General features: G+C 34.0%; 1 long non-coding RNA gene across 2 annotated transcripts; it reads right to left on the bottom strand.

The window, feature by feature from the left end:
* Nucleotides 1-1,170: 1,170 nt before the first annotated feature.
* On the bottom strand, nucleotides 1,171-3,328 carry LOC145794731 (uncharacterized). 2 transcript variants are annotated; one of them, XR_014334669.1, is made up of 3 exons: nucleotides 3,154-3,328; nucleotides 2,179-2,231; nucleotides 1,171-1,412 (listed from the first exon to the last, which is right to left on the bottom strand). It is a non-coding gene; the product is annotated as an uncharacterized LOC145794731 (long non-coding RNA). The 2 variants fall into 2 exon arrangements; XR_014334668.1 differs by lacking the exon at nucleotides 3,154-3,328 and having other exon boundaries at nucleotides 2,179-3,143.
* Nucleotides 3,329-6,829: the final 3,501 nt, after the last annotated feature.

Consider the following 6,829-nt stretch of genomic DNA (forward strand, 5'->3'; position numbering starts at 1 on the left):
AAATCCATGAATGCGGCAGTACATTTGTGAGACCAAAAGGCATCGCCAAAAACTCATAATGCCCATAACGGGTTCTAAAAGCAGTCTTAGGAAAATCCTCATCCCTTACTTTCAACTAGTGATAGCCTAACCTCAAGTCAATCTTAGAGAATACTTGAACTCCCTACAATTGGTCAAATAGGTCACTTTGTTCAGTTCTCTATAATCAATACACAATCTCATAGACCCATCCTTCTTCTTCACAAGCAACACAAGTGCTCTCCAAGGTGAAACACTAGGCCTAATAAAACCTTTGTCTAACAACTCCTATAACTGAGTTTGTAACTCCCTCAACTCCAACGACGCCATTCTATAGGGCACTTTAGAAATAAGTGTCGTGTCAGGGACCAAGTTAATGGAAAATTCTACCTCACGATCTAGAGGAAGTCTAGGTAGATCCTTTAGAAAAACATCAACACATCACTTACTACAGGCAACTCCTCTAACTTCTACTCTGGTTGTTCGATACTCACCACACAAGCTAAATAATCATGACACCGTTTACTTAACATTCGATTAGCCTAAAGGAAAGAAGTAAAATAGATAGAAGACCCTTTCCTATCCCCCTGAAAGAAAAACTCAAGTTGCCTTGGCATAGCAAAAACTACCCCCATTCTAAAACAATCAATAGAAGCATGATGCTTCGTCAACAAATCTATCTCCAAAATCACATCAAAATCATTCATCTCTAAAGAAATCAAATCCGCTGGAAAAATCCTACCATCCATCTTTATCTCACAAGATCTACAAACATCTCCCAATACTACTATTTCTCCAAATGGATTACACACAATAATACAAACATCAAAGGCTCTTAAAGAATAGACAATCCGTGTAAATATCTAGGTGTCAACTATTAACCATCAAAACGAAATCAAGAACGATTCAACACAAGTTTAAATAAAACTAACTTAACTAAACACTACTAAGTACTATAGGGACTCGGACCTCGTCTAAATGATGAAATGCAAGGTATGTAACTTGATAAATCTACAGCTCTGATACCACAATTGTCACACCCCAAATCCGGGCATGACCGGCCGTGGCCCACAGGGACTTAGCCCAAGGCACACGTAAGCCTAAATACGAATCCAATCACATTGAACAACTGAACAATAGTCCAATAATAAATAACCAAAACTCAATCCAGACATGCCACAATTATAAACGGCAAAATCAACCGTAATCAAAAGTCATCCAAACTTATGGGATATAAACAACCCACAAAATAAAATAATTCTAAATAAAACGCAATCACAAAGTATGCACAAAACTCGACAAAGCAACCTAAAAGAAAATTAAATAAATGCCCTAGAGGTCCATGCAATTGAGTCCCCGCTATGCCATGAGTCCACTCTAAGTCCATCTAACACCTGGAAATGGTAAACAACTAAGTCAGCTGATAGCTCAGTGAGTAGCAACATGGATAGTAAATACAGTTTTGAAAACAGGGTTCAATTCCAAAATAAGATATATATCACAGAAACTAGATTGGCATACAGTTTGGTAAATACAATCTGTTTCAAAAAGAAGGTTCCACAGATCAACACTTAAAATACTCATGTCTCGCAAGAACATGATAAACGACATTTTTCACTTAAAACAGATTATAACATGAACACCAATAATTTTCTGGGTACCAAGAAAAAAAAATAATCTGCCACACATTTCTCAGGCTATAAGCCCCGTTGGATCCAAAACCGAACTAAGAGTCATCCTCAGGGTGGCACCTGGGCCTTTTCTCAAAGACGATCCGATTGAAGGTCACCTAGTTGTTTTTAAAGGTCTTTTCCTTACAATCGTTGAGCACTAGAGTCATCACGGCCCGACCCGGATCTGTTCCCTAGTGGCCAGAGTCACCACACACAGTGGAATAATTTCCCTGGACTAAATACACACATGGTCCCAATAATCAATACACATCAGTTTTCGCAAAACATGGTGGTTCATCATTATAAACATGAGACCAAAACAAATAGTTTACAGTATGCCAAGTTCACACATGTTTCAGAAATAATTTGAATCAATTGATAATATAATAATTTATCAAAACAGTTTAGTCTTGAAACAACAATTTAATTTTCCAACAGTTCAGGGTAGGGGAACATTTATAAAAATACGTAGCATGAAACTACTCACTTGGAACGAAATAATGTAATCCTCGAATAGAGTATGAAAGTCCAACTAGTGCCCTGAACCAATATGAAAACTACACGTCACTGCTAATTTAAAAATACTAAAGAATACGAACTGAGTAACCCCAAACTAAAGCGCACTAACACGGCTCAACCCAACTCACCGTTACTCTTAAATATTACCTAAGTTCATGTTCTTCAAGGTCTAAAATCACCCAAGACATAGGTTCCGATCGAAACTTAACTAAAAATAACTTTAAGATAAAACAGTGTTTTAAACTAGTTTTCCCAATCTATTCGCTAACTTTGAAAATTACAAAACCCACTCCACGCTATTCAAAAAATTCCAATAACCTCCAGATATGATCTAATATATCCTAAGTTTCAAACCCAATTGGTTTCACTTGATTTTCTTATCAAAATAATTATCTACAATTTATTATATCCAAACAGGTTGTTTTCTGCAGCACTTTAAAGAAATTGACGGTTCTCTTAATATACACGAGCAATCAATGCAAGGCCAAAAACGTACGAAACTAGACTTGTAACCGGTTCTAATGACACTAATTTGATAATTTTTGGATTTATACCCAAAGAGAACAACAATCCCGAATTTACTGTTTTGGACTGGTTTCCTGGACAGATTTGAATACCTCAATTTATATGGATTTCGACTCCCAAAAATTATGAAAAAATTCAGATATGCAATTCAATGTGTAATTGATCTACTGTAAAAATTTCAGATTAAAATTCATCCGTTTGATATGGTTTCTTGATTTTTAAAATTTGTGACTTTGTACAGAATTTTTGGACTGAAAATTACACCCAATCTTTACACATAAATTTAGCTCCTCAAGTTTCTTAATAGGATATCTATATACACAATACATAAACCTACAACCTCTCCATCAATGAACAAAATAATTATAGAATAAGGATAGAACAAAGGAAGAAGAAAAGAAAACCTAAGAGGGCTAACCTTTGATGATCACACACAACACAACACACCCAAAAGTTCTTTGATTGCAACATCTTCTTCTTTTTTTTCCTTCTCTCAAACCTTCTCCCGTGGCTGCTGTGTTGTTGCCCTATGTGGTGAACAAATAATAGAGTAGGGTTTGTGTTTATTTTATTTTATACTAGTAGTGGGCACACATAGGTCAAATAAATAAATAAATATACAAAATACATGTATAAGTTATATGTAACTCAAATGGTAGGAGTCTTATATGTTAACATTGTGGTCTAGAGTTCAAGTCACACCCTCCTCTCTCTCTCTTTTTATTTTTATAATAAATCTTGCCTCTAAATTAAATGCTTTCACCACAAATTTATTTTAAGTTTAAAATTAATTAAAACATCCTCCAATAATATTTAATTTGCACCTTAGAATTCACCACAAAAATATTTCAGATTGTAATATTATTATTTAATTATTTACTTAATTTTTATATTCGGGTTCTCACACTTCTTTTACTTGAATTGTCTCAATCATTTTATTTCAATGGACTCTCTTTCAAATACCAAACTTTCATTTTGCATGTCACATTTGTGAGTAAGAAAAGTTAGTACACCTTTATTAGTTTGTATAGTTTTTTCCACTATTGAGATGGACCAAATATTATAATTTTCATGCAAGTACAACAACCTTTACAATATAATTAACAGAACAAAAAGAAACAGTTGCACTCGGACATTTTAACTACATTGAGAGACAGACAAGAAGGGGGAAAAAAATGTTTCAATGATGTTGACAATGGGTGTTGGAACTTGGAAGCATAAGAGTGTATGAGTACATCTAGAGCCCCAAATGGAATATATATGTCCGTGCTATGTACAGAGGAAGAACCAATATTCAACGCAGACAGAACTACTCCATGGAAGTATCTGAAATACTTGGTTGTGTTTAAATCATGGATTTGGGTGGGGATTTAGAAATGAAAAAAGAAAAACTATGAATTTTTGGGGTTTTCAATTATGAATTTTGCATATGAAAAACTATTTTCCTGTCAAGGTAAGTAGAACAGCAATAGGAACTAGAATTCTCTCTCTTTTCTCTCTCTCTCTCTCTCTCTTTTGAGCAGAATTACATGTTTGGGAAGCTAAGAGAGAAAAGAAAAGAAATAATTACTTACGTTATAAAAGAAAAGAAAAGAAAAGAAAAGAAAAGAAAATGAATGATTGTAATTTTTCTCCTCCTTATTTGGATAAGTAAGAAATAAAAGGAAAGAAATTATTGTGATTTCTCTCCTTCTTGTTTGGTTAGATTTTATAAGAGAAAAAAAAAAAAACTGTTTTATGTTATATTACCAAAATAACATTTTTTTTATATTTTGTCACTATATAAGAGCATCTCCAATCCTCACTTCTTCTTTTTTTTCTTTTTCTTTTTCATTCCATTTTGAGAAAAATTTTAGTTAAAAGTTTAATTTAATATGAAACAGTCTAATCATTGCTCTTTATTTTTCACCAAATATATTTCAAAAATTTCAAAATTCACCTATCATGATTAATATTTTTTTCATATTTTTTCATAGGTGCATGACCCTAATGATTCAAAACTTCGGATATCATGACAAAAAAATTCAACAAATGCATGACCAATATTTTTTGTTATTATATGTTGACTTCGTGAAGACCTCTAGTACAAAGTGACTCAATACATTTGTGAGGGAATAAAAAGTCTACAATATCCTGAGACCAATCAAGCAAATAGCACAAAATTGAGTCAGGAAAAATGGGTGTTAAAGCAAGGAATTCATTATCCACAAAAGATTCAAAAAGAGTTAAAATCATTCACAAAAGATCCAAAATAAGTTCAAAGTCTTCCACAAAAGACACCACATCCTAAATGGAGTCAATTACAAAATACGATAGACATCTCTAATGTCCCCTTCAAAGCAAGTACGATCCCATCTATAGAAGAGTTACCAACGATTCTCAGGGTCATACATCATGTTCTCTAAAATTTCCTTGCGATACTCCACTGGGCAACCATAGAATTGCATCATCCTATGAAATTTCTTGGTAAGAAAAAGGTATGCGTCAGTAAATAAGTGTGGCGCAATTCCAATTTCCTCTAATGCTTTATACAACACTCCTATTGGAAAACATCCTTGAGATTTCTCCATAGAATCATTTCCCTCTCTTATAGTTAATGCGATATCCTGCAATGCTGTCTTCAGTATGTCAACGTCCCTCTCACCACCATTTGAGAGCCTTCTTTTCTTTGCCTTCAAAAATGTTCCACTTTTAGGAGACAGTACAACAACATCTTCATCCACAAGATTAAAACTTTCCAAGTCTGCTTCATTTTGGTGCACCAGTTCATCAATAACTTCAATTCTATCTACATGATCATTATTTGATGAGTTGGCCCATCGTTGTACTTTTTCCTTAACAGTTTCAGCACCTACATCAGTTGCCCTATCCTTTCCATAGATCTCAACCAGCTTTCATAGTTGCCAATAGGTGTACATTTCCATTTCTCAGCATGTGGTTTCACCTTTTACCAAAAAAAAAAAGTACAAATATAAAAGTTATAGTTAAATATAAGTTATGTTTTTCTATTCTTTTTTTAAAAAAATCAACATAAACTGAAATTAATTGAAGTACCTCAATCAATACCTCCCAAACTTCGGGTTTAGCAGTGAACATCCTGGTAACCAGGCTCCAAGCAAAACCACTAGTATGTTTGAATAAATCATAGCACTCAACAAAATGCTCTTTGATAGTTTTCAACCTATTCTTGACTTTGGCCTTATCTAAGTCCAAGTTGTATATCTCACGTAATTCCTTTACTATCATATGCTGAAGTAGTGAAAGGTCCATTGACCCTATTTCCTTCAACATGTTGGTGATACAATGCATCAATCAATGCATCATCCATTTGATTTGTCCATGAAAGTTTTTCTCTCTTAAAATCTTCGGACTTCTGTGTTTTTTTACGCATTTATAAAATCTACATCAAAACAAATTTAAAGTAACATCATAAACCACAATAATGTCATCACAATAGCAAAGTTATGGATACATCCGAATCTACAACAAAATAAATTCAAAGTAACATCATAAACCACAATAATGTCCTCACAATAGCAAAGTTATGTATACATTTGATCCGATGTTCAAGTACTTATCACATAAAATCAAGATGGCTAGAAAACATGTAAAAACTAAACTATCACTCTTGATTAGCAACATAATCAGACCACATTGTAACTGCTATCACATTTCTAATGAGTTCTCATTGTTTTGCATCCTCATCGGTATCCCTTAGTGCACGAGTCGTTTGTTGAGTTTGACATTGATTTTCAAGCTCTTTGTCTACTTCAGAAATAAGGTTTTCATCTGGATCCACACCCATTAAAAAGTTATGTAAGATGCAACATGTTATTACAATATCTGAGTGTGTGCTAACCGAGTAAGTAGGCTCAGTTGTGCTTGCTATGATGAGAAATCGTTTCTTTAGCACACCAAAAGCTCTCTCAATGGCATTGCATGAAGAGCATGTCAGTGGTTAAACAACTCTCGAACATTTTCCGGTGGATGATTGGAATACTCTTTCAAGTGATAACGCACACCTCTGTAAGGAGGGATAAGGGCACTCCTTAACAGATACCCCGCATCAACAAGATAAAATTTGCCTATTTAAA

The sequence above is a fragment of the Camellia sinensis genome, chromosome 7, assembly GCF_055761805.1.
Source record: "Camellia sinensis isolate YWXY chromosome 7, ASM5576180v1, whole genome shotgun sequence".
In the NCBI taxonomy this organism is placed as follows: domain Eukaryota; kingdom Viridiplantae; phylum Streptophyta; class Magnoliopsida; order Ericales; family Theaceae; genus Camellia; species Camellia sinensis.